Source organism: Lepus europaeus, chromosome 20 (genome assembly GCF_033115175.1).
Source record: "Lepus europaeus isolate LE1 chromosome 20, mLepTim1.pri, whole genome shotgun sequence".
Taxonomy (NCBI): domain Eukaryota; kingdom Metazoa; phylum Chordata; class Mammalia; order Lagomorpha; family Leporidae; genus Lepus; species Lepus europaeus.
Window position 1 is genome coordinate 57,446,948 of NC_084846.1, and position 27,810 is coordinate 57,474,757.

Consider the following 27,810-nt stretch of genomic DNA (forward strand, 5'->3'; position numbering starts at 1 on the left):
GTGTATCCACTGGGGAGAAGAATATTGAATTTTTTTTCTGAACTAGAATTAGAACTGCCCTATGATCCAGCACTCCCACTACTGGGTATATACCAAAGAGACGTGAATTCATTGAACCAGAGATATCTGCTCCTCATGTTTATAGCAGCACTCTTCCCAGTAGCCAAAACAGGGACTCAGCCAAGGTGTCCATCATCTGATGAATGAATAAAGAAAATGTAGTATATATACACAATGGAATATTAATCAAATATAAAAATGATGAAATCTTGTCATTTGCATCAAAATGGATAGAACTAGATGATAGCAATTTGAATGAAACTGCGTATTCTCCCTTATATATGGTACTAAAATTAAAAAAAAAAAATTCAGTCTAAACACAGAGTGTTCATTACTAAAAGCTAGGAGGGATAAAAAGGTTTTTGGATTTAAAAAAGTAGGGTAAGCTGGGTGTAGTTCATTAGTTGTGAGATACTAATAGGGGAAATGAGGTGATGGGTAAAAGAGAACTCTTTGGATTACCAAATTACTTTTGGATTCCCTCTTCCAAATGCCCACAACAGCCAGGGATGGGCCACCCAGAAGCCAGGAGCCTGAGCTGCATCCAGGTCTCACATGGGTGTCAGGGACCCAAGTACTTGAGCCATCGCATTAGCTTTAGGGTTAGGGTTTAGGTTAGGATTTAGGTTAGGGTGAGGGGTTTGGAAGCTGAAATGGAAATAGAGCAGCTGGAACTTGAGCCAAGAACTCTAATATGGGATATGGGCATCCCAATGGGCAAGTAGAACACTGTGCCACGTCCCAACCCAGCATGACTCAAAATTTTCTTGAAGATTTATTTTTATTTATTTGAAAGGCAGAGTTACAGAGAGAGGTAGAGACAGAGAGAGAAACATCTTCCATTCCCTGGTTCATTCTCCAAATGGCCACAACGACAATGGCCAGGCCAGGCCAAAGCCAGGAGGAGCCTCTTCCAGGTCTCCCCCACGGGTACAGAGGTGGGGCACAAGCACTTGGGCCATTCTCTGCTGCACTAGCAGGGAGCTGGATCAGAAGTGGAGCATCCAGGACTTGAACCGGCGCCCATATGGGATGCTAGCAGTGCAGCCCAGAACTTTAACCCGCTGTGCCACAGCACCGGCCCCATGACTCAGATCTTTGGTGGCCAATAATCAGGACTTTTAAGATTCACTGAGCTGCAATAGGAGGAACAAAGAGGACTAATGAATGGTCTCTTTCCATTTATTTCAGTCAGTAGCACTATCTATTCTTTCCGTTAAATATTAAATGTGTGTGAGCGGTTAGCAAATGTATCCCGAACCATTCAACACCATTAATTTGTGCCCTTTGTTCGCCAACAGATTTCCACAATTTGAATGCTACAGATACATGATGATAAAAATCTGTGAGATTTTATTTTACATTAAGACTAGTCTTTTATTACATTCTTTTTTATTATTTTTTCTTTTATTACATTTTAAATCTGGTATGCCAAATGCATCAGATCACACCTAAAAAAAAAAAAACAAAACAACAACAACAAAAAAACACCTCCATTCAATTCTCAGGCTGTAACACTGTGGTCCCACATAACCGCCCACACCATGCCTCTAGTGCTACAGGACGGGATAGGTGCACTGTGTATGTGATGGAGTAGGGGCTGTATGCTTACAGTTGTCCTTGCTTGTTCCACCAACAGCATTCTCTTCCCAGAAATGCTCTCACCGTGACACCAGGGAGACAAGAATGGTCAAGGCGGACAGTGCTTCTTTTTTCTCCAGGGATAATGGGTAAGAATCTATTCAACACTGTGTGTGTGTGCGTGCGTGTGTGTGCATGTGTGTGTGTGTTTACTGCATTTCCAAATGAAGATGAATGATGCAATTATCTCTGTAGCACTCTGGTCCTGATACCTTTCATATACTTGCCGCCCTGTGCTAGAGCATCACAGACAATCTGGGTCCTATCAAGTTTAGTTAGCACAAGGAGGTTTTAATTCTTGTGCCCATGTGATCATTTGCAGGTGGCTATTTGGAGGGGTGGGTTGGGAAGGATTCTGAACACAAAGCTGGTTCCTCAGGGTTCTGTGCTGGAATCGCTTGGCAACGTGTGATACGGTTGTGAGATAGTGGTGTCCTCACAGTCGTATTTGGTTTTTCTGTTCTAGCAGTTTTCATTGCCGAATCAGGATGAACAAGATAAATGACATTTATCAAGATCTTATTATATGCCAGGCCAGACACTCTGCTTAGAGCAACTTAGTTATTCATTTACTCCTAAGAGAACTTCGTGTGGCATTATCTCCGATTTATAGATGAGGCAATTGAATCTTGGAGAGGTTAAGTGACGTGCCTAGGATACAAAACTACAGGTCAGGCTCAGGTTTAGCAAGGATGACTCCCGAGCTTACACACTTAACCGTTTCAGGATGCTGTCATTCATTTCCTCAAATCAGTTAAAACTCCATCTTCTGGATTACGGTTTTGTTTTTTTTTTCCCATTAAACCATCTTTGATCGATCACAAAGATTACTGGAAAAAATCAAAAGGCTACTTTTTTTTTTTTCACTAGAAGTACAAGTCTCTGAACCAAAAATAGAGCCTTGGACCTTATTGAAACGGATTCAGAAATTACCTAGCTTGACCCTCTGCTGCTTGGCTTAAACATTTGTTGGAGCATGAAGGCAATCCAGTGTCAAGTGTCCTTTGTTTTCTTGAGCAAAACTTTGATGTTTGGGTAAAGCATGTAGGAGTTAATCTGCTAATCTATTCAGTTATAATTCCTATTTAAACCAGTACCTACTTATCATAATAATTGGCAAATATTTTATAAGCTAGAAGTAAAATAAAATGGCATAAACACCTTTTACTCAGTGCTAGATATGTATTTATCAGTTTTTTATTTATTTTCTTTTATGACAAAAATGTATGCGTACAGCCTTTGCAAGGCTTAGGGTTTACAAAAGCAGGGAGAGGAAATGTCTTGGTATCTGTCTTCATAGAACAACATTCCAGAGGAATATGCTTAAACTTCACAAAGTGGCACGAGCATACAATTAAAGGTTGGGCAATATAAGAAAGGAATCTGGCTTGTGAGAGAGTGTGATAACCCGGATCTACACTGGATTCATGGGTACAGAGGGCGTTTATGACAATTGGTATTTAACATGAGACCTTTTGGTTAGAAGGGAGTTAGCAATACCACCTGTGGGATAAAGAGCGAAAATGGATGGCATCAGTGTGGGTTGTATAATGGCCAGAGAGATTTGCATAATTCCTAAGGCAGGAAGAATGATCATTATTTTGAGTAACGTAAAGATGGTTAGCAGGGCCCGGGAGCGGGATGAGGGGGCTGAGGGAAAATGGAAGACCCAGAGACCAGGTCTCACGGGCCCCTGTTGGCCTTGGTCAGGAGGGGGTTTTGTTGCCACAGAGCTTGTAGCAGTCATTGGCCTGCATACAAATCCAACTCATTGAAGCCTGTGTGTGCTTTACCCTGTACTCTAAATGTTTGTATACTCCTGTTTGTTCACTCTTTTTAAAAATGTAAGTATAAAGGGTGCAATTATTGGAGACACCTCTTTCCATCTTTGATATCTCATAATCAAACTGGAACTGGCAGATTTTTTAAAAAATGAATTGTATCATAAGTAGAAATTGTATTATGTTATAACATTGAAAAGGTGACAGTGTTCATTTCACAAAAATGTTTAGGGTCTCAGGAAAGGGATTTAGAAAGTCAGAAAAGACTTTGAGAAAGGCTTCTGTTTGCCCTGCTGAGCCCTTGGCGGAAGCAGACATTTGCCAGGTGAGTCAGGAACTGTCAGTGGGCCCAGCGCTGGTGTGTTGGTTTAGGGGATGCACCTGACATGTACTGAGCCTAGGGTGGAGATGGGGCTCGACTAATAAGTTGGACATAAATTTTGATATCACACAAAATGTTTAAACAAGTAATCTATTAGGCCAGAGCCTTTTCAAGTGGTAGCCGGACTGGATAAAAGGGGTAGTTATTTGTGTGTGTGTGTGTGTGTGTTTAAGATTGATTTATTTGAAAGGCAGAATGACACAGGCAGAGAGAGAGGGGAGAGACAAGGAAGAGAGTAATCTTCCATCTGCTGGTTCACTTGCCAAATGCCTGTAAGAGCTAGGGCTGAGCCACTTCAAAACCAAGAGCCCAGGACTCCATCCAGGTCTCCCACATGGGTGGCAGGAACCCAAACACTTATGCCATCCTGTGCTACCTCCTGGGTGTAATAGCAGGAAGCTGGATTGGAATGAGAGATGGGACTCCATCCAGGCACTCCGAGAAGGTGGTGGCTTCACTGCTGCCCCAGTGCCTGCTCCCAGGGGTGGTGTTTAGGCATTCTTGGTGTTTTTTTCTTTGTTTGTTTGCTTGCTTTTTATTTTAAAAAAATTTTAGGACGATTGCTCCAGTATCTATTCCAGGCAGTGCTTAGCTCCTGGAAGTCATTTTACTACATGATGTCCTGCGTGGGTGGAGACTTTCCTGGTGTTCTGGCTTTATCCTGAGTGTCGCTTCATGAGTTCAACAAGCAGTCACAATCCTGAATTCAGTATAGGAGCTCAAAATTTGCTGTTGGGTTCCTCAGTTAATCTCCTATTGCTGTTCTAACAAATTACTACAAGCCTGGTGGCTTAAAAACCCCAGATTATATTCTCACAGTTTTGATGTTCAGATGTCTCATATCCGGGAGTTGGCAACTCTGCATTCTTTTGGGCAGGATATTTTCTCCTGCCTTTTTTAGCTTCCAGTGTTGTACCTGAGCAAGTGCAAACAGAGGAGCGCCACACATTGATAAAATGTGATGGTTTTTGACTGTTGGCGGTGGAGAGCAGGCTCATGCCCCAGAGAACTCTTGACCCCGAGCCCGAAGCAATGGAGTTTACAAAGGCAAAAACAACAGAATCGACACGGGGTGGGGGAAAGGAATACATGCTTTCTGGGATCAGGGGGGAACACATGGCTACTGGCGTCAAGCTGACCTAAAACTTATGCAAAACTAATATCAATTATAATCTTATACAATCTCAATTATAATCTTGACATTAATCCAGGTACTGGCCTAAATCATATGTAGGACATTGACAAATTACAATTTTAACATTAACTCAGGTGCAGCCTATCGGCTCCCAAGCTTGAGTGATCATGCAGGTGGGTTTCTATGCTTTGCCAAGTGCGATGCAGGTTGCCAAGTGTGATGTAGTGGACTGTTACTGCCTTAGATCATAGTTTCAGACCAGAGTCTCATGGTGGTGGTTGGGGGTGGGGTGCCTTCCCAGGATGGGGTCTCAGGTGCTCCAAAATGGAGTCCCTACCGTCAAGGTGTTACTTCACCGTCGATCAACAATTTGTGTTTGTTGCTGTCCCCTTCCACAACCTACAGACCTCATCACTCAGCCTCTGGTTCTGTGGTCACGTCTCTCTCTTTTTTTTTTTCTGACTTGAACCGCTGTTGCTTAGTTAACGCCCCTGGATAATATAGGACAATCTCTTTCAGCTCAAGATAACTTAATCATACCTACACCATTCCTCTTCCTTGGAAGGTACCATATTCACAGGTTCTGGGGCTTAGGATGTAGACACCATTGTGCCTACCACAGATCTGTAAATTTTAGTGTCTAATTGTGAATTCTGCACATGTTAGGGACCCCAGTACATGATTAAACATTTTTATTTCCTCAACAAAAGAGGAATGTGATAGAGCTTTAGACTTGCTGGGTAGGAGACAAAAAGCTGTGTGATTTCTCTTTGCTTTTCCACCTAGTTCCATTTCACTAAAGTGACATTGTCCCGCTGAAGGGGATGAGAGGGACTTTGAAATGCTGCCGCCTACAGCACCTTGTGATGCTGAGATCCAGAAGAGCTTTGGCCCCTTTGTTCCTCAGAAGGGAGTCTGTCTCTCTGCAGGAAGTCGCTTTGAAGCAGCCCCAGCTTGGGGTTGCTGAGTGCAGGCACTTCTCAAAGAAAATGCCGCTTTTCGTTCCCTGTCAACGTGAAGTTCATGCTCAGAGGAATGCTGTTTCCAGTGTTTCATATGTCTATTAATAGGACACTGAATGGCTCTGGCCAGCGGATAGGAGTCACGGGACTAATCAAAATGGAATTCATTCACCAGTGTTTGCATCTTATTTGTGCAAGTATGAAGTAACACAGCAGAGGAGTAAGGAACATTTGCATTTTAGTAGGATCCTATTCTCAAGGACATCAAGAAGATTTTAAAAGCATTAAGCCCCTAAACTTTCACAGTTCAATTATTCAGAAGGTGGAGAAACTATTATCCCATTTAAAATACTGGGAGTTACTTCTGATGGCTGTATCAATTAGCCTAAACATGGGTGATCCCTCTGCAACTTGTCCAAAACATTTGCAACAAGGAGAGCGTCAGTGATCAAGTCTAAGACTAATTGGCACATCAGTGTGGCATGATTTGTGTGAGCTCGAGCAGTTGACTGGGCAAAACAGTCCGTATATTTGCACATGGGGCAGGCATTTGGTGCAACAGTTAAGATGCACCTTGGGACACCTGCATCCCATACTGCTCCATTTTTTATTCTAGCTTCCTGTTGATTGACACCCTGTGGGAGGCAGCAGGGGGATGTTTTAAGCACTTGGGTTCCTGTCACACACATGGGAGAGCCTTCTAGCATTCTTGACTCCTGGCTCAGCCTGGCCCAGCCCCAGGTGTGGTAGACATTGGGGAGCGAAAGAGCAGATGAAGTTTCTCTCTCTCTCTCATTTTCAAATAAAATAAAAATAAATCACACACACATACATAAATATACAAACATGAGATACACATAGTCCCTAAGATTGAGAGCTGGTTCTTCAAGTCAAGTTTCAAAATTGGGGTGTTTGAGGAAAGAACAAATATTTTGGCAGGTGAATTGCCCAGAGTTTGGAGCAGAGGCATTGGCTTCTTTTCAATTCCCAGATAAGTAAAAGTAGTTCTGGGCTTCCTAACTAACGACTGAGGTAAGGTCCGAAGCTCTGATCATTCTTCCGATTTATTGGGTGTTTTGTAAGTCGATTTCCAAGTTTTTAACCACCTTGACTCCTTCCCTTTTCCTGGTTGAATGTTTAGTTTTGACCCAGTGTCCGCACAAAGGAAGCCGCTGTCCTCTAATTTGAGTCTGAAGAGATGTCTCCTGATTTAGACAGGCTGCAGGCTGGCTGCGTCACCCACGTCCTCTTGTCAGGATCTCACATTCTGAGCTTCTGTGGTGAACCAGTGTCCTCTTTCTCAGAACTCAATCATGCTTCTCTCCATGGAAACAAACAAGCCTGATACTCCGGTGGTGTCGATGGGTATTATTATTAGTATTATTTTACCTTTCTGTGATGGGTTTCAAATTCCAAATGCTTTTTTTCACCCAGGATGGTAGTAAGCAGGGAGTGCTGTGGTAAGCTTTTAAACCTACACCTCACCTGGCTGTAAACCTCCTGGCTTCTTTGGAGCTGTTTGATGAATGACAAAGTGAGCTGTGAAGGGGTTCTGTTTTCTGGTGGCGGACGCAAAGGGCGAGGGCTCTGGAGTATGGAGGGTTTACACACTGAGAGGGACCTAGAAATAACTTTTTATCCAGTACTGCTTTTATTTCTCTAAGTGATAACCTCTGGGAGTCCAGCACAAGCTGTGGCACATGGGCTCACCTCGCCTTTGCTGGACGCTCTGTAGGCTGGAGGATGCTCTGGACAAGCAGTGCTTTCCTTTTCTCCTCTCATAAACAACCTTGCTGTAATTGATGGAATCAGACATCCTATGCTTTTCTAGAAGAAGTATCTGTTGCTCTTTCTGAAGGCATCTTGGTGTCAAAAATCTCTAAAATGTGCATAGTCTTTGCAGTACATTCCTTTTAGGAAATGATCGTAGTTAAATCAAAGATTTATGATCAATGAAGTTGTACCATGTTCTTAATAATGAACATTTAGAAAGAGTACATATGTGGGTACTTTATAATGTTCATGGAAACTGAAATTAAAACATGTTTGTTTTTGTGAAAAAAATGAAATCCTTGCATACAAGGAGTTGTTTGTGGAAAATGTTATGTTATGTAAAAGCTGTGCGTGGATTTCGAAGAATTGTTGAAATCAAACTTTTAATTCCATTTTCCACTAATGGTTTAAAGTACTTTGTGCATTTGCAACATGAATTGGTGAAGTGAACTGAGTCTGGCTGGGCCCAGCAAGGCTGGAGGAACCACATGGTAGGCCCAGCAGAGCCCACACTGCTGGCTGAAGGAGGGAAGTTGAACGGCAGAATAAGGAAACTCTGGTACAGAAGTGACTGTATTTTGCAGACAAATGGAAAATGATGAGACAGAGACGCTTGGAGAGAAGGGGGAGAGAGAGTCCAAGTGAGGACAAACTTGGAAGGGGCCTAGATTCATGGAAAAAGCTGTAGTGGACACACTGGGCTGCCCGCGAGAGGTCCTGTGGTTTGGCCTGGCTGCATCTGGTTTACAGGCTCTGGGCACTCAAGGAGGTGCCGAGCAGAACACAGGCCTGGAGCAGACCCAGCAGGGGTGGCAGAGGCACGCAGTGTGGTGGGACCCCTTTGGGCTGCAGGCGACAGTGTGGTGCTCAGTAGAAGCTTGGTGAGAATTGAGAATCCCCAGTGTCTTAGGCTCTCTCACAGGGTCTGCAGTGGGAAGAGCAGCCTTGTGGGATCCCCCGCATGCTTCAGACAGGCTTCTTATGGACCTCCATGGAGAATCAGGGTGCAAACGTGGATGAGAGACCTTTAGGGCAATAGGTAGCTAGATCAAAAGACCCATGAGAGTTTGGCTCCAGGGCAAGACTGCAAAGCTGTGGAAGTTCATTTGCTGCAGGCCTGCATGAGGCACTGCACGCTCTCCACGAGCTGTCCACACAGCGGCATTTCTGACCCCCCGCGCTGTGCTGCAGCTGTGCGATAAGGGGAAACCCTTCTCGCCTGTGGTTTCCTGCTAGCACTCTCCTAACATTGCACTCTCTCTGGAGAAATAAATCAAGAGGGTCCATCTATTCTTACAGAACACACATTGAAAGGTGAACTTACATGTGAAAGGGAATAAGCAAATCACTAGCACACACATGTGCTGGCACATACAATGGTACTATGTAAAGCACTAGAGTATGTAGGGCAAAGGAGTAGATTCCTCTGGAACAGAGAGGATGTTAAAGTCCAGTAGAGGGGCCAGCACTGTGGCTCATTTGGTTAATCCTCCACCTGCAATGCCGGCATCCCATATGGGTGCCAGGTTCTAGTCCCAGTTGCTCCTCTTCCAGTCCAGCTCTCTGCTGTGGCCCGGGAGTGCAGTGGAGGATGGCCCAAGTGCTTGAGTCCCTGCACCTGCATGGGAGACCAGGAGGAAGCCCCTGGCTCCTGGCTTTGGATCGGCATAGCTCTGGCTGTAGCAGCCATTTGGGGAGGGAACCAATGGAAGGAAGAAAGGTCTCTGTCTCTGTCTCTCTCTCTGTCTCTGTCTATAACTCTACCTGTCAAATAAAAAAAAAAGTTCAGTAGAAAAATTTTGTGTTTCCTAAACAGGATTTCTCTCCTATTGTATAACTCACTTGTATTTACAAGTTACTTGATGCTCTTTGATTCATCCCATATGAATTAAGGCTCAGGGAACTGACAATGAATCATGTTGGTGGGAATAATTACGTACTTTGTCGTCCATCCAGCAATCTCGAGTGTCTCTTAACAATGAAGCTGATGCAGGCTCACCTGTTAGAGCTCGAGGAAAGTAAAATGTGAGACTACTCCCCACTTTGTGTTCTTGACTCACGTTAAATAAATAAATAAATAAATAAATAAAGAGTAGATTAGCAAGTGCAAGGCGTAGTTAGGAAAAAGAAGTTCTGCCCTTTCTGTTGCACAGTGGGTAACTATCAATAATGATAATACACTGCATATTTTTCTAAAAAATCTGGAAGAAACAATTTTGAATATTTTCATCATAAAGAAATGATAAATAAGGTGAGAAATATGTTTGCCCTGATGTGAACATTATTCAATGTTTACATGTGCCAAAACATCACAAGGGACCCCATCAATATGGACAATTTTTATCAGTTAAAAAAAAATGAAAACTTATTAAAAGTGGTATTTTCCTAAACTGGCAGGTGTTATGGAAAATATAAAATGAGAGAACAGCAGTGAATGACAGAGGGTGCTGCTGTACTGACGTGAGTAAGGAAGTGTGCTCTGGGTGCCAGCTCAGAGTTGGAACATGAATAGCTTGTGAAGAGAAGGAGGTGAGAGGCAGGGCTAATGAAAGCCCTAGGAATAGCATCAGGGCTGGCCTCTGACGGACAGCTAAGGCCAAAGTGGTGGAGAGCAGTTAGTGAGGGAGACAGGAGTGAGAGCGAAGTGGCACACCAGGACAGAGAAGGGAGCCACAGGGGAGAAGTGTGGTCTTGTTCGTGTTTTACTAAGGCTGTTGTCAGGAAGAATGAACAGGGGTGTTAAGAGTCCAGGCAGGAGGGCTGCATAGGAGAGGACTAACATGCTCAGACTTTGTGGCTTAGATCAACATTGTCCACAGCTAGGAAAATGAGCAAATAGCACTATTGTCCAGTGAGAGAAAAATCAGTGGTAAGGGAACATGGAAATGGATGACTTAACTATGACATGAGCCCGGGAAAGCAAAGGCCATGGAAGCACAAACGCTCTCAGGACTCTTAGCAACGCTGAAGGGCGCTGAACTACATACTCAGAGGCATTTCAGAGAACGAGGTTCAGTCAGTGCATCTGGGAACATCTTACTGTGTCCTTCTTTTGTGGAAAACAAGCGTGAGATGTCTTTGAGAGCCTATGTAGCCATAGAAAATCTCACTTGTTCTTGCTATTTGTAGGATCAGACAATAAATCGAGGGAACAATTTTCTGTTTATTACTGGAACTGCAGTTTTGTTTGAACACTTGGGTTTTGGTCTCCCTAAATATCTTATGCCAGAATTACCCCCTGCCAATTGGAAATGTAGCCTGTACCTGGGAAGGGGGATTTGCAAGTATTAATGTATTAAATTATATTAATGCACAAATCTTCTTACTGTATTTAATGATATAATTGCATGTGTATTCTTGAATAGTTCTTTAAAACTTAACAAGTACTTCTTCAGAGTATTTGCCAAAGGAAAAGAATCATTGTAGGAATATAACAGAATTTCTGTCCTGTAAGTAAAGACAGATACATGAGAAGACAAGGCAATCTGAAGAAGAACCATCAGAAATCCAAAGAGGACCACAAGAACTGTATATGTTGGAATTATTGCCAAAGATTGAGAAATAAATATGCTCAACTCTATTTACAGATTAGGACAAGATTGAAAATATGAGTAGAGAAGTAGCAACTACATAAATAAAAAGGCTGGTCTGTAAAAGAGCTAAGTACTGAAAATCATATCTAAAATGAGTATCTCAGTGGATGGCTTTAACCTTACATTAGAGATAGCTAAAGAGAGAATTGGCAAACTGGAAGCAGTTCAGAAAATCAAATCTAGAAGGAAGCATAAAGGTATGACAGAATTACAGAGCACAGTGTTAGAGGATTAGTGGTCTAGATGATAAAGGTCTAGAATATATTTTAATAAGAGTCATGGAAGGAGAAATACGAGAGAATAGATGGAAGAGACAGTGAACATACAGCGAGAGAACTTTGCCAAACTGGTGAAAGACTTCATCTATTCTTGCTTCTATAACAAATACCTAAGACTGGGTGATTTATAAATAACAGAGCTATTTTTCAGGGTTCTAGAGGCCATGAGACTGAAGCTGAGTCACGGCAGCTTCACTGTCTACTGAGGGCCTCTCTGCTTTCAGTTGGCACCTGAACACTGTGGTCTTCCGTGGTGGGAAAGACAGATGAGAGAAAGGGGCCAGTGCAGTGTGAAGCCTCTTTGATGAGGTGTTAGTTAACCCTACTCCTGAGGGAAACTCTCAGGTCTTAATCACCTACCAGAGGCATTGTCTCTGAGTACCATACCATCGATGATGAAGGTTCAATACATGCTTTCGGACCACAGAAAACTTAATAGTTTAATGAGCATAAGAATACCAGGCATTATAATTAAAGAAATTCCTGCCTCATAAGAAAACTACAGACAAACAAACTTGGAGATTTTTAACACAAATACATATAAAAACAAGTTCTTCTCAAAAGAGTCACTGTTGACTTTTTATTTGAAACAAAAGAATCCAGATTGTATCCAGAGCAGAAATAATTACAAACTTGGTTGTCCACGCCCAGCAAAAGTAGCTTCAAGAATAGAGGAGATAAAAGTGTTTTCAGAAGGGAGACTAAAAATATGTCAAGAGCCCCGCTGTACTGATGATTGTTCCAGAGGGCATTCTTCAGGCAGAAGGAAATGGTACCAGGTAAAAACAGGGAGACAAAGAAAAACATGAAAGCAACAGAAGAGGTTACTGCCTGGTGATAGAAACAAGCTCTGACCACCTGCCTCTATTGTCTTGGTTTAGAAGGTAACTAATCTAATGAAGGTCAACAGAGTGCCTTCCCCTAGGAGGTTCACACCTCCCTTAGGATGGACCCCATACAAAGAGATAGATAGGTCTGGGCCTCTTAACTTACAAGGCCTAAAGCCCAACAGATTATTATCAAGCCCCTTCTGTCAGGTTCTATTTGTCTCTCAATCAGAAAACTTAATTGTAGCTTAGACGGCACCTTTCTTAGCTCCTCTAATAATGACTCTGTCCTTTGTTCTAGACCCTGTCTAGTGCACTTGGGCCTCATTCCTTCATAATCATAACCTCTACTCTACCACTAATGGCTCTACTCCCAACCTATGTGTACTGATGGTCCTCTTCCCCACTTAATGCTGTATAATTGTTCAGACCTGGTAAATGCCACTCTTAGGATCATTGGTTACTATCCTCATTCTGTCTTTTATGACCTTGTCTAAATATGATCAGAGTCGGCAAACTTGGAAGGCTTCCATAGCCTTGGCAACTCATGACGAGAGCCTAGGGTGGTTACTGGCGCCATAAACTAGAGTGTCAATTTGTTGGGTCAACAACAGGAGCCACTGTGCACTTGCTCCTCATGTGGGATCTCCGTCCTTAATGTGCTGTCCATTGTGACTTAATGCTATAACTAGTACTCAAACAGTATGTTTCACTTTGTGTTTCTATGCGGGTGCAAACTGTTGAAATCGACTTAATATATACTAAATTGATCTTCTGTATATAAAGGGAATTGAAAATGAAAAAAAAGAAGGTAACTAATCTGATGTTAACGTGGCACATAGAAAAATGACAGATGGAGATAATATCGTAAGTCTTTGGATAATCCAGGTAATACAAATGTTCCAAGTAAAAATTACATATTTTATTTTTACTTTTAATTTTTAACAGATTCAATGAATGTGCTTTGTAAATACAATTCTAAGAATATAATGACATTGCCTTCCTCCCTCCCTCCTCTCTCTGCCCTCTGCTTCTCTCACTCCTTATTCTCCCTTTCTTTCTTTATTTTAGCTTTTGAGACAATGTATTTTAAATTTACATTATGTTAAAGGACTTAATACTTCACCAAAAAAAATAAGAAAATTAGATCTTAATAAGCCAATAATTTATGTTGCAGTTGCTTTAAAAAAAGCCTATAAAGGAATATGAAAAGAGTTAATAAATTCCAATCTGAAAAGAAACTATGAAATCATGAAAATCCTGCATAATTCACAGAAGAGTGAATTATTAGAGGACATTTAGTGAACGTAGATGAGTAGGGCCTGCATTGTAGTGCAGCAGGTTAAGCTGCTGCTTGTGTCAGTGGCATCATATCACAATGCTGGCTTGAGGCCCAGCTGCTCTGCTTCTGATCCAGCTTCCTGCTTCTGTGCCTGGGAAGGGAGCAGAAGACGGCTGAAGCACTTGGTCATCTGCCACCATGTGGGAGACCAGGATGGAGTGCTTAGCTCCTGGCTTCAACCCTATTCAGACCTGGCTGTCATGGCCATCTGGGGAATGAATCTGTGGAAGTTAGCTGCTCGGTCTCTCTCTCTCTCTCTCTCTCTCTCTCTCTCTCTCCCCCTGTTGCTCTGCCTTTCAAATTCATTCATTAATTAAAAAATAGCATATTGTAGGGCGGAGCCAAGATGGCAGAATAATGAGGATGCGCACTGATAGTCCGGGAAAAGATAGTTTAATAAAAGTGGAGTTACTGTAGTTTCAGGGAAAGGCTCAGGGAAAAAATTGCAGAGGAAACTCTTCCGGATCCAGTGGACGTGACACAGACGACCTATGGGGAGAGCAAGGACCCCCATGGCTCAGGAGCCCAACCGCAGAGTCTAAGCATCTGTGCTGGAAGGGGAGGTGAGGCATTGGCGGGAAAACAGCAGATAGAGCCTAGAGGGAACGAGGCTTGAAGCACCGCCGGGGAAAGTTCACCAGGCTAACTAGAAGAGAGAGGGGAAAAAAAAAAAAAAAGGACCAATACAGGCTAGTTTCTCTCTCTCCACCCACCTTGCAAAGGCGAGCAAGACAAAGACAAGGCGCCATTTTGGAAATAAGTAAAAGCTGCATGACTTCAGGGCTGTGCGTGACCTCAGAGCTGCACCCACCCTCAGTCAAGCAGAAAAACCTGACTCTGGGGTGTGTGTGTGAAATAACAGGAGGTTAGGACCTAGTGAATGTGTGGAGCTAATGAACAGAGACGGTGGGTGAGAGAACTCAGAGTTCACGTGAGTACTCTCCAGAGACGCTACAATTAGGTAACCTTGGCAACACAGTGGGAGACTGCAGGTGAATTTGACCCCACACTGAGGGCAGCACAGATTCTTTGTGTGGCCCTTGAGAAAGAGCAGAGGACTAGTGTACCCACAGGAGACAGAGATCGGAAGCTGATTACCTTCAGTTCTACTCAGCTGTGCAGTATTACTTCCCATCTGAATAAAAAAAAAAAAGAGAGAGAGAGAGAGAGAGATTTACCATGCCTAACCTGAGTGTGTCACCTTTGGCACACCCTTAACCCTGAAGAACCAAACAGAGCTCTCTGGACACACCCATCTCAAGCCTATAAGGCTCCTTCAAAAGCAGACAGTCCACTTAATACAGTCATAGTATAACAAGAAAAAAAACGCCACAGTGAGAATCCAAAGAATATCTCCACAATGCCAAGCAACAAACACAGAAACCAAGGAAACAAGAACAAGGAAGACATTATGACACCCCCAAATGGACAAGACACCCCAAGCCAAGATTATGAAGATGATGAGATAGAAGAAATGCAAGATACAGATTTTAAAAAATTTATGATAAGAACATTTAGAAGTTTTCAAAAATAAATTTTTGAACTACAGAAATCCTTACTGGACAGGATAGAAAATCTCTCTCATGAAAATGAAATATTAAGGAGGAATTAAAATGAAATGCAGAAACTAGTAGAACAAGAAAGTGTGATAGTGAAGAGAAATCAAAATGAAATGAAGAACTCAATAGATCAAATGACAAACACATTAGAGAGCCTTAAAAACAGAGTCAGTGAAACAGAAGAGAGAATATCAGACTTAGAAGACAGAGCACAGGAAAGTATACAGTCAAACCAAAGAAAAGAAGAGGAAATTAGAAATCTAAAAAATATTGTTGGGAAACTACAGGATACTATTAAAAAACCCAACATTTGAAATCTAGGAGTTCCTGAGGCATGGAGAGAAAGGATTAGAAGGCCTTTGTAGTGAGATACTTGCAGAGAACTTCCCAGGTTTGGAGAAGGACAGAGATATCCTAGTACAGGAAGCACATAGAACCATGACAAATTATAACCCAACTCACTACAGTGAAACATAAAAGATTTTAAAATGTGCAAGAGAGAAATGTCAGATTACTCTCAGAGGAGCTCCAATTAGACTCACAGCAGACTTCGCATCAGAAACCCTACAGGCTAGGAGGGAATGGCGAGACATAGCCCAGGTGATAAGAGAGAAAAATTGCCACCCCAGAATATTATATCCTGCAAAGCTCTCATTTGTGAATGAAGGTGAAATAAAGACCTTTCATAAGGCCAGCATCATGGCTCAATAGGCTAATCCTCCACCTTGCAGTGCCGGCACACCGGGTTCTAGTCCCGGTCGGGGCACTGGATTCTGTCCCGATTGCCCCTTTTCCAGGCCAGCTCTCTGCTGTGGCCAGAGAATGCAGTGAAGGATGGCCCACGTGCTTGGGCCCTGCACCCCATGGGAGACCAGGATAATCACCTGGCTCCTGCCTTCGCATCAGCGTGGTGTGCCGGCTGTAGTGCACCAGCTGCGGCAGCCATTGGAGCGTGAACCAATGGCAAAAGGAAGACCTTTCTCTCTATCTCTCTCTATCAATGTCCACTCTGCCTGTCAAAAAAAAAGACCTTTCATAGAAAACAGAAATTGAAAGAATTTGTCGCCGTGCATCCAGCCCTGCAAAAGATGCTTAAAGATGTGTGAAACACAGAAACACGGTCATCAATATGATATAAGGTAAAGGAAGGAAACCTCACAGCAAAAGATCACAGGAAGTTCAAAGCATATAATAGAAAATATCTTTGGCAAATGGCAGGGCAAAGTTACCACTTATCAATAGTCACATTGAACATTAATGGCCTCAATTCTCCAGTTAAAAGGCACAGATTGGCTGAATGGGTTAAGGAACAAAACCCATCTATATGCTGCCTACAAGAAACACATCTTTCCAACAAAGCTGCATGCAGACTGAAAGTGAAAGGCTGGAAAAAGATATACCATGCCAACAGAAATGAAAAGAGAGTGGGCATAACCATCTTAATATCAGACAAAATAAACTTTAACACAAAAACTGTTGAGAGAGACAAAGAGGGGCACTATGTAATGATTAAGGGATCAATTCAACAGGAAGATGTAACTATGATAAATGTATATGCACCTAATCACAGGGTACTGGTTTATTTAAAAGATATGTTAAGGGACTTAAATGGAGACTTAGATTCCAATACAATAGTACTGGGGGACTATTTCAATACTCTACTCTCAGAAATATTCAGATCAACTGGACAGATGATCAACAAGGAAACATCAGATTTAAACGACACTGTAGCCGAAATGGATCTAACAGATATCTATAGAACTTTTCATACTACACATAAAGAATTTACATTCTTCTCAGCAGTACATGGAAACTTCTCTAGGATTGACCACATACTAGGCTATAAAGCAAGTCTCAGCAAATTCAAAAGAATTAGAATCATACGATGGAGCTTCTCAGACCACAGTGGAGTGAAGTTGGAAATTAGCAACTCAGGAATCCCTAGAATGTCTGCAAACACATAGATATTGAACAACATGCTCGAGATTGAACACTGGGTCATAGAAAAAATCAAAAGAGAAATAAAAAATGTTCTGTTTGTAAATGAGGAAACAGCACAACGTATCAAAACTTAGGTGATATGGCAAAAGCAGTGTTAAGAGGAAGGTTTATAGCAATAGGTGCCTACATCAAGAAATTGGAAAGGCACCAAATAAATGAGCTTTCAATGCATCTCAAGTATCTAGAAAAACTGCAGCAAACCAGACCCAAATCTAGTAGGAGAAGAGAAATAATTAAAATCAGAGAAGAAATCGATAGGATTGAATAAAAAAATTACAAAAAATCAGCCAAACGAGGAGCTGTTTTATTTTTAAATAAACAAAATTGACACACGATTGAACCAACTAAAAAAAAAAAGACTCAAATCAATAAAATCAGAGATGAAAAAGGAAACGTAACAACAGACACCACAGAAATAAAAAGAATCACCAGAAATTACTACAAGGACTTGTATGCCAGCAGACAGGGAAATCTATTAGAAATGGATAGATTCCTGGACACATACAACCTACGTAAATTGAACCAGGAAGACATAGAAAAACTAAACAGACCCATAACTGAGACAGAAATTGAAACAGTAATAAAGGCCCTCCCAACAAAGAAAAGCCCAGGACTAGATGGATTCACTGCTGAATTCTACCAGACATTTAAAGAAGAACTAACAACAATTCTTCTCAAACTATTCAGAACAATTGAAAAAGAGGGAATCCTCCCAAATTCTTTCTATGAAGCCAGCATCACCTTAATTCCTAAGCCTGAGAAAGATGCAGCATTGAAAGAAAATTACAGACCAATTTCCCTGATGAACATACATGCAAAAATCCTCAATAAAATACTGTCCAATAGAATGCAGCAACACATCAGTAAGATCATCCACCCAGACCAAGTGGGATTTATCCCTGGCATGCAGGGATGGTTCAATGTTCACAAATCAATCAATGTGATACACTACATTAACAGACTGCAGAAAAAAAAAACATGATTATCTCAGTATATGCAGAGAAAGCATTTGATAAAATCCAACACCCTAAGCAAACTGGGTATAGAAGGAACATTCTTCAATACAATCAAAGCAATTTGTGAAAAACCCATGGCCAGCATTCTATTGAATGGGGAAAAGTTGGAAGTATTTCTACTGAGATCTGGTACCACAGGAATGCTCACTCTCACCACTGCTATTCAATATAGTACTTGAAGTTTTAGCCAGAGCTATTAGGCAAGAAAAAGAAATTAAAGGGATATAAATTGGGAAGCAAGAAGTCAAACTATCCTTTTTTGAAGATGATAAGATTATTTAGGGGATCCAAAGAACTCTACTAAGAGACTATTGTAACTCATAGAAGAGTTTGGCAAAGGAGCAGGATATAAAATCAATGCACAAAAATCAAAAGCCTTTGTATACACAGGTAATGCCACAGCTGAGAAAGAACTTCTAAGATCAATCCCACTCACAATAGCCACAAAAACAATCAAATACCTTGGAATAAACTTAACCAAGGACGTTAAAGATCTCTATGATGAAAATTACAAAATCTTAAAGCAAGAAATAGAAGAGGATACCAAAAAATGGAAAAATCTTCCATGCTCATGGATTGGAAGAATCAGAAGAATCAATATCATCAAAATGTCCATTCTCCCAAAAGTAATTTATAGATTCAATGCGATACCAATTAAAATACCAAAGACGTTCTTCTCAGATCTGGAAAAAATGATGCTGAAATTCATATGGAGACACAGGAGACCTCGAATAGCTAAAGCAATCTTGCACAACAAAAAGCCGGAGGCACCACAATACCAGATTTCAGGGCATACTACAGGGCATTTATAATAAAAACAGCATGGTACTGGTACAGAAACAGATGGGTAGACCAATGGAACAGAATAGAAACACCAGAAATCAATCCAAACATCTACAGCCAACTTATATTTGACCTAAGATCCAAAACCAATCCCTGCAGTAAGGACAGTCTATTCAATAAATGGTGCTGGGAAAACTGGATTTCCACATGCAGAAGCATGAAGCAAGACTCCTATCTTTCACTTTATAGAAAAATCCACTCAACATGGATTAAAGATCTAAATCTATGACCCGACTTCATCAAATTATTAGAGAACATTGGAGAAATCCTGCAAGATATAGGCACAGGCAAAGACTTCTTGGAAAATACCCCAGAGGCACGGGCAGTCAAAGCCAAAATTAACATTTGGGATTGCATCAAATTGAGAAGTTTCTGTACTTCAAAAGAAACAGGAAAGTGAAGAGGCAACCAACAGAATGGGGAAAATATTTGCAAACTATGCAACCGATAAAGGATTAATGACCAGAATCTATAAAGAGATCAGGAAACTCCACAATATCAAAACAATAACCCACTTAAGAGTTGGTCCAAGGACCTCAATAGACATTTTTCAAAAGAGAAAATCCAAGTAGCCAACAGACACATGAAAAAATGTCCAAGATCACTTGCAATCAGGGAAATGCAAATCAAAACCACTATGAGGTTTCACCTCACCCCGGTGAGAATGGCTCACATTCAGAAATCTACAAACAACAGATGCTGGAGAGGATGTTGGGAAAAAGGGACACTAACCCACTGTTGGTGGGAATGCAAACTGGTAAAGCCACTATGGAAGTCACTCTGGAGATTCCTCAGAAACCTGAATATAACCCTACCATTCAACCCAGCCATCCCACTCCTTGGAATTTACCCAAAGGAAATTAAATTGGCAAACACAAAAGCTGTCTGCACATTAATGTTTATTGCAGCTCAATTCACAATAGCTAAGACCCGGAACCAACCCAAATGCCCATCAACAGTAGACTGGATAAAGAAATTATGGGACATGTACTCCATAGAATACTATACAGCAGTAAAAACAATGAAATCTGGTTATTTGCAACAAAATGGAGGAATCTGGAAAACATCGTGCTGAGTGAAAGAAGCCAATCCCAGAGGGAGAAATATCATATGTTCTCCCTGATCGGTGACAACTAACCGAGCTCAAAAATGAAACCTTGTTAAGTGAAATGGACACTATGAGAAACAGGGACTTGATCAGCCCTTGTCATCACTGTTGATGTACAATTTAATACTTTATCCCTTGTAGTATTTTTTTTGTTCTACTTAATACTATTGGTTGAACTCTGTAATTAATACACAATTATTCTTAGGTGTTTAAAGTTAACTGAAAAGTGATCTCTGTTAAATATAAGAGAGGGAGGAGATGTACAATTTGGGACATGCTCAAGCTGACTTGCCCCAAGTGGTGGAGTTTGAAATGTACCAGTGGATTCCAATAAAATCCCATCAAGGTTGCATGTACCAATGCCATCTCACTAGTCTCAGTGATCAATTTCAGTTCACAATTGATCACACTGATAGGTCTAAGAGTCAAAGGGCTCACATAAACAAGACTAGTGTCTGCTAATACTAACTGATAGAATAAAAAAGGGAGAGAACAATCCAACATGGGAAGCGGGATACACAGTAGACTCATAGAATGACAGATGTCCTAAACAGCACTCTGGTCTCAGAATCAGCCCTTAAGTCATTTGGATCTGGCTGAAGAGCCCATGAGAGTATTTTAGGCATGGAAAGCCAAGACATTCTGGCAAAAAAAAAAAAGAACCTAAATGAATGATCTCCGTGAGTGAGATCCTAGTAGAAAGAATGGGCCATCAAAGAAGGAGCTACCTTTCTCTGAAGGGAGGAGAGAACTTCCACTTTGACTATGGCCTTGTTGAAATAAGATCAAAGTCGGCAAGCTCAGGGGCTTCCATGGCCTTGGCAACTCATGACTAGAGCCTTGGGAGATTGCTGACGCCTTAAACAAGAGTGTCAATTTGTTAAGTCAACAACAGGAGTCAGTGTGCACTTACTCCTCATGTAGGATCTCTGTCCTTAATGTGTAGTTCAATGTGAATTAATGCTATGACTAGTGCTCAAACAGTATTTTGCACTTTATGTTCTGTGTGGGGGCAAACTGATGAAATCTTTACTTAATATATACTAAATTGATCTTCTGTATATAAAGATAATTGAAAATGAATCTTGATGTGAATGGAATGGGAGAGGGAGCGGGAGATGGGAGGGTTGTGGGTCGGGGGAACTAAGCTGTACTTTGGAAATTTAGGTTCTCAGTTTTCTTAAGCACAATAGATAGTACATTTTGAGTAACCTACGTACGTGGCCACACTGTCGTCTGCTGTACCAGCTTTGACACTTTGTACTTCGTATTGTCAAATACTTTTGTGAGAAGTGGCTAAATTCATTATTTCTGATTCTGTTCCTGATTTTGTTCCATCATTTGCTAGGGTTTGAGTTCATTTCCAATTGTGGCTTTTTAAAGAAGGAATCCTATGGGTCTTAAGAATGATGCATTAACTCCAGCTTGGGCATATTATTTAAAGTTCAATTCTATATGTTGATTTTCTGCTTCTAAGATAAATAATTATACATTTTTCTAGTAGCTCTTGCTACATTTGCTTCAGTTCCTAATTGCAACCATGTGAATGAATGTTGGATAAGCGCTTTAGGGTCCTGATTGTGTGGGACAACTCACCTCAGAGGTGTTTCTCTCTGCCTTTTTTCTCTATAACTCCAGAGGCTGGGATAAAGTGCTTTAACCTCCAGGTTAAACAATAAAATGACTCTTCTGAAAGAGTATTATCATAACATAAAAATATTTTAATCTAAGTTATTTTCTACAAGTATATCATCAGTATCCTTTTCACTATAGAATTAATCACCTTGACCTACAACAAAGTAAGGGCTGATGAACAAAGACTCAATCATTTAAAACTTTGATAGAAATTACATTTTTGAAAGACAAAAGTGGAAGACTAAGCTTTATATAGAAGTGTTTGTATAAGGGAAGATGAAATAAAATCTTATGCTTGGTTTGCCTTTTTGTTTTAATGTTTCCAGAGTTCAGTATCCTATCCATAATTGCATATTATTTTTTCACAAATCCTTTCAAATATCTATTACTTTCTGATTTATAAACCTTAAGGAAGATTATAAATCAGAAAAGGGTCAAATCACAAGGGCTGTAGAATAAAGAATGGATATACGATATATTCATGAATACCAAAAAAAAGTTAAAAACAAGTTTGTAATTTACAGCTCCCCTGAGGCAGCAATAAGTAATACACTGAAAATTTACCCATTTTATGCATCTATTTTGCTTGTTTTACTACTTTGCTTTTCATAAAAAACACATTTATTTTAGAAACTGTCACTTCTCTCTGGCATTTATGTGATCTCTGAGCTATATGTGAAACTACACATATTTCTGCTTTATATTTTTTACTGAAAATTATTTTTACTAATTTATATCAATCTTTTGTTCCATGCTGAAATTGTTTGTATTACTGTGTAACAGTCACTTCAGAAAATGAGTCTTAATACCAGATTCAGTTTAACATCTGCCTTAAATCTTTTAAAAATTGCAGCTTGAATGACATTTTATCATTAACTATAAAGTGGAAAAATTGGAAATGTTCGGAACACAGGTCACACCAAAGATTGTTCTATGAGAATAACACTGTAAATTACATTGCAGTGGCACTGCCCTCATAAATAGTCTACGTGATTCACAGCTATACTCTGATGAATTCTCACGTTGTTCTTGGGGCTTGATGGAAGGGTATGACAAATTATTGTTTTCAGATATAGGGTGCTGGTATAAGCTGAGCTTAGTACACAGAAGCAGGTGGCCTCTCAGTTCTTGCTTCCCCAAAAGAAAGAGAGTGAAGAGGCCAAGGCTTGCTGTTCATAGTATGTTATTGAATAGAACTTTAAAAACAGTGCAAGGGTGTGGTAATAGAAATCTCTTACTTCCTCCTCCTCAGTTTTCATCCCAGTGTATTCTGGTCAGAATGTGGATTTTCCCTTTTAGAAAGTGTACTTTAGAGATTTGTCAGCTGTATCCCCCGGTTTCGGGATGGTCTCCTGATGCAGGCCCATTCCTTCGTAGACTCAATTGCCCTCTGATGCAGTAATAGATTCAGTGATGTGCTGGTAACCAAGCTGTTCACTGCTGCCCTCTTTACAACACCCTTGTCAATCTTCCTTTGTGTCATATGAGCATTCCCCGCCTAACAGACAAATATTGTCAAGGTTAAAGAAAATCATCTAAGGGGTCTAGCTGTGGGTGCAAGCACCAATACAGGCCACTCTGCTCTGCAGTCTCTCAGAAGCCAAGAGAGGACATTAAGCTGTGTTCTTGATTACAATGCTGTGTGGAGTGGTGGTTTGGCAAGAACACCAAAGCCTTTGGATAACAATAGTATGCGAATTAACAGTAAAACTACTACTCAAACAGTACTCTGTACTTTGTGTGTCTGTGTGGGCGCAGTCTGTTGAAATCTTTACTTAGTATATACTACGTTGATTTTCTGTATATAAAGATAATTGAAAATGAATCTTGATGAAGAATGGGATGAGAGAGGGAGTTGGAGCTGGGATGGTTGCGGGTGGGAGGGAGGTTATGGGGGGGAAAGCTGCTAAATTCAAAAGTTGTACTTTGGAAATTTATATTTATTAAATAAAAGTTGAAAAAATAATAGGGAGGCTGAGCTAGAGATAAATTAACTGTGATTCAACCAGGGGTTATGAAATGGACCAACTGGAAATTGCCTCAAGAGCTATTACACCCTGGAGGATTTGTATTGATGGGAAAATAGCGTATAAACAAATGAGCTGTGATAAGCAATCTTCCTTTCTTAACCAACACCGGAGTCTAGGATTTAGAAGTGGTAGAGCTAAGATGATTTGATACCACTGATCACGTTTGTAACACCCACAGGTTGTGTCATGCACTCCAGGTTGGAAAACTCTTACTCATCTGCTAGTCGCCACACACAGAGACGTATGCTCCAAACCTTGGGTTGGATTTGGACATAGTTCTGGTCCTTTTATTAAATGGCTCATCTCTTCAGAGTAGTTGAGTATATTTTAGTTATGGAACGGTGGCAAAAGTTTGAGAAATATGTGCTTATTAAGTTTTATGCATTTAGCAAAATAAACTCTTTATTTCTGAGTACTTTAGATTCCCAGAAATGTTGTGAAGATAAGACTAAATTCCACTTGGTTTTTCCTATTACTGTCTTCCATCAGTGTGGCACTCTTGTCCCAATATACAACCAATGTTTGTACATTATTAGAAAGTCTATGTTTTATTCAGTTCTTAGTCTTTACCTAGTGTTCCTGTGATGGTTTCCTGTGATCTCATCCAGGGTATCACATTCTATTTAACCACATATCTCCTTAGACTCCACTTGGCTGTGACAGTGTCTCAGAATTTCCCTGTTTTTAATGATCTTGACAGTTTTGATGAGGACTGACCAGACACGTTGTTGTCCTGCTGGGATCTGTCTGATGTTTTCCTCATATGTAGAGTTAGGTTATAGATTTGGGGGAAGAAGATCACAGAGGATGCATGATGTTATCATATCTCTTCAAGGACAAATGCTATCAACATGATGAAAGACTGTTGATGTTGACCTTTGTCACCAGACTGAGGCAATATTTATCAAGTTATTTCATTGTAAAATTATTCTTTGCAAGGAATTAACTGTATTTAGCACAAACATAAGGATGGGAAAATGATGCCTCACCTCCTTGAGAGTGTAATATCTTCATGCATTATGTAGAAATTTTCTGAGAAGGATATTTGTCTACTCTTTTTATGTATTTATTCAATTATTTATATCACCGTACTCATATTTTATGCTGTGAGCTATAATCCAATATTGCTTTATTTTGTTTTTTAAATTGTTCCAGCTTTGGCAATTGGGAACTCTTTAAATTGGTTTGTGTGTCCCTTTGACATATCCTTACTACTGTGTGATTTTTCTCAGAGCACTCCTTTGCATTCAGACATTACAAAAAGTTCCATATTCATCTTGTATATTCATGCCTCTACCTGCGAATCAGCCATTTCTTCATATATATCCAGTTCATTTTGTAGAGAATGGTATTAAAAGTTCTGGATTCGGGGCCGGCGCTGTGGTGCAGTGGGTTGGCGCCCTGGCCTGAAGCGCCAGCATCCCATGTGGGCACTGATTCTGGTCCCGGCTGCTCCTCTTCCTATCTGGCTCTGCTATGGCCTGGGAAGGCAGTGCAGGATGGCCCAAGTCCTTGGGCCCCTGCACCCGGGAGACCTGGAGGAGGTTCCTGGCTTCAGGTCAGCGCAGCTCCGGCAGTCGTGGCCAACTGGGGAGTGAACCATCGAATGGAGGACCACTCTCTCACTCTCTGCCTCTCCTCTCTCTGTGTAACTCTGACTTTCAAATAAATAAGTAAATCTTTAAAAAAAAAAGTTCTGGGTTCTAGGTGTGTTTGTCGCTATTGAGATGCCATTATTTCTAAGTCTTCTCTAAATGATCAAAGGAATATATTTGTGAATACTGTACTAATGAGCACATGTACACATACATATTCACATTTCTATTTGCATGAAACTTTATATATATGTGTGCATATATATGTGTGTGTGTGTGTATATATATATATATATATATATATATATATATATAATGTTGTGTTTCTATACTCTTGTATCCAATGTGATTCATTACCACCAGGATTACTCCAGCCTTTTCCCCTTGCTTGTCGTAAAGTTGAACTTCGATACTGAGGAACCAGGCTCTCATGCACTATTCACTTACTTGTTAATTCCACTACAGATGTATAGTGATTCTGGAATTGACTTGGATCCCTTTGGGAAATACTTTATGAACTAGAGTACAACCCTCACAGAGAGTTCCCTTTGCTTTTAGTCTTACATAATCCATTCACTTCCTAAGTTACCTACATCGATACCTCCCCACCTCATGTAGTTGACCTCATACATTTTTGTTATAAATTATTTTAGGGTCACAGTCTGCATTTAATCTGTCAATACTCAATTTCCTTAATGATTTTTAAAAACATTCTCTTGTTTAAGGCTCATTCTTTGTGCTGTAATGTTTTAATACTTTTGAAAACTGGAGTGCATCTATTCACGACTAAACCATCACATAAAATAGTTAAACCACCATAAAACATCCTGTATAACCTATTCTGCCCTCCAAGGTGTACTACTCATTAACTTTTGGTAATATTGACCTACTTACTGTCTCTGTGGCCATGCTTCTGTCAAGATGCTGTACAAACAGAATCATGTAGTATGTAGTCTCATTAGATTTGCTTTTTTTTTTTTTTTTTTTGGATAGGCAGAGTGGGTAGTGAAAGAGAGAGAGACAGAGAGGAAGGTCTTCCGTTTTGCTGTTGGTTCACCCTCCAATGGCTGCTGCGACCGGTGCATCATGCTGATCCGAAGCCAGGAGCCAGGTGCTTCTCCTGGTCTCCAATGCAGGTGCAGGGCCCAAAGACTTGGGCCATCCTCCACTGCCTTCCCGGGCCATAGCAGAGAACTGGCCTGGAAGAGGGACAACTGGGATAGAATTCAGCGCCCCAACCGGGACTAGAACCCAGTGTGCCGGCACCACAAGGCGGAGGATTAGCCTGTTAAGCCACGGCGCCGGCTTAGATTTGCTTATTTAACTGCAATATGTGATCAAGATTTATTGATGTTTTATATGATTGGTAGCTTAAGCATTTTGATCACTGATCTACCCTTAATGCTCATGGCACCTACCTTGGGTTCTTGACTCCACCTTCTGAGTTACTAACTTTTTTCAGCTTGTTTGTTGATGGTGGGATATTGCGGAACCATCTGCTTTTATTCATTTTGTCTTCTCTTTGTTCCTTTTGAGACAAACTGGCAGGGTTCCAACTTGTATTACAATCTCAAGTAACTCCTGGGCCTCTTCATGGCTTGAGGATTTATTGCACTAAATGAGAAGTTTGTCAACAAATATTTGAGCTAATCTCTTCTGTTCTTGGTATCTGCTGACATGGCAAAAGGGATCAGTGAGTCAGCATTTGATTTAGTTAGTAGCTCTTGTGTGAGTACTGTGAACTTTTGGCCTTTTAAGGTGTTGTCCAAAGGTTATAGAGCCATACTCATATTTTTCTCTAGAAAAATCCTTCCTATATTTTAGTCTTTTGTCATCTGTACAGGCTGACATTTCCCACGATCACCATCCTTTGGTATCTTTTTATTTAAAAATTGTCCTTTTGCCTTGTCTCATTCTTCTTGCATGTTGCTAAAAACAGTAAGAAGGAACCAGGACATACTTTGAACATTATACTTCAGAACCACCTCAGCTAAATTTCTAAGTTAAATCTAAAATTTTTATAATTTTTTAAAAGTGTTACTGTTTATTTGATAGAGAGCATACCTCTATCTGTTGGTTTCACTCCCCCGAATGCCTGTAGAACCTTGGACTAAACTGGGGCCAGAGCCAGGACCTGAGAAAGCAATCCTGGTCTCCCATGGCAACATAGCCAACTACTTGAGTCATCACTACTGCCTCCCAGTGTCTGAATTGGCAGGCAACTGGAACCAGCAATTAAGCAAGACACT

The 27,810-nt window shown here is 40.8% G+C and overlaps 1 long non-coding RNA gene across 1 annotated transcript in view; it reads left to right on the forward strand.

Moving 5' to 3' along the window:
* LOC133749586 (uncharacterized) overlaps positions 1-27,810 on the forward strand; it is a 629,472-nt gene that overhangs the window by 492,415 nt on the left and 109,247 nt on the right. The window contains exon 6 of the long non-coding RNA XR_009864601.1: positions 1,700-1,790. This is a non-coding gene — a long non-coding RNA (uncharacterized LOC133749586). The remainder of the gene's footprint in view (positions 1-1,699; positions 1,791-27,810) is intronic.